The following is a 1,074-nucleotide window of genomic DNA, read 5'->3' on the forward strand; positions in this document are numbered from 1 at the left end:
CCTTCGTTTGGTGACTTAATTAGCTGCTCTTGGCACTGTCCATGCAAATAGGTAAATAAAGAAATTCTTTCTTGATAAACATTCCAAGTACTCAAACTTTCCTGAAATTTGGACTATCTGAAGGGGATGTGAAAAGTGGAAGTTGCAAGTATATTATATTTAACAATGGTGTTTTTTGAGAATTGTTTCATAAAAAGATTTAGTAAAGGTAGATATTTTTTAACATATTTATTGGACTATAATTACTTTACAATGGTGTGTTAGTTTCTGCTGTATAACAAAGTGAATCAGTTATCCATAAAAAATATGGAACGCTTCATGAATTTGTGCGTCATCCTTGTTCAGGGGCCACGCTAATCTTCTATGTATCGTTCCAATTTTAGTATATGTGCTGTTGAAGCGAGCACAGGTAGATGGTTTTTATTACTAAAAAAAGGCTAAAGATGATTCTTCAAGGAGTGGTTCCCATAAAGTCTTTTATGTACATCATAAAATTTGATTTCACATGGCACAATATCCAAAACACATGGACTTTTGAGTGGAAGGTAAGCTTTCTTTTCAGGTTTCCCTCTGCACTTCTAATATTTTGGAATAAAATGAGGGAGGGTGTAGGGAGAAAGCTGATAACTTCTTTTATAAAGGAAAAACCTTTAAGGCCATCCGTGTATTTTAAAGCACTTTATTTAGACAAGGCCATACTGGAAAGTTTTATATTAAAGATAGTACTCATCAAATAGATCCTTCTTTTAAAAAGCAGTGTGATTGCAGACTCTGTAACTGTAGAAATTCTTAACAAAAGACTTCTAATATCCTTCCTATCTTAAGTCTTATGATTTTCATAGACATCTCAGTTATTCCCAATCAACATCACCACCCTTTTCCCCTATGGAAAATTTTCCCCCAACTGGCAAAGATCTTCTTTAAAAATCTCCATAGAGTAGACTTCTAAAAAGAGAAATGAGAAATCTTTATCACTAAAGGACACAGAAGAGAAGAAATCACTTCCTAGTGCCAGTATTTTTTCCTCTTCCCACTGGCCTCCCCAGCTCATCGAAATTATTTGCACAGTTGACA

The 1,074-nt window shown here is 34.3% G+C and overlaps 1 non-coding gene across 1 annotated transcript; it reads right to left on the bottom strand.

Annotated features, from left to right (window-relative positions):
* Positions 1–300: 300 nt before the first annotated feature.
* On the bottom strand, positions 301–407 carry LOC112061991 (U6 spliceosomal RNA). Its single transcript, XR_002890485.1, has one exon. It is a non-coding gene; the product is annotated as a U6 spliceosomal RNA (small nuclear RNA).
* Positions 408–1,074: the final 667 nt, after the last annotated feature.

Source organism: Physeter macrocephalus, chromosome 1, assembly GCF_002837175.3.
Source record: "Physeter macrocephalus isolate SW-GA chromosome 1, ASM283717v5, whole genome shotgun sequence".
Lineage (NCBI taxonomy): Eukaryota > Metazoa > Chordata > Mammalia > Artiodactyla > Physeteridae > Physeter > Physeter macrocephalus.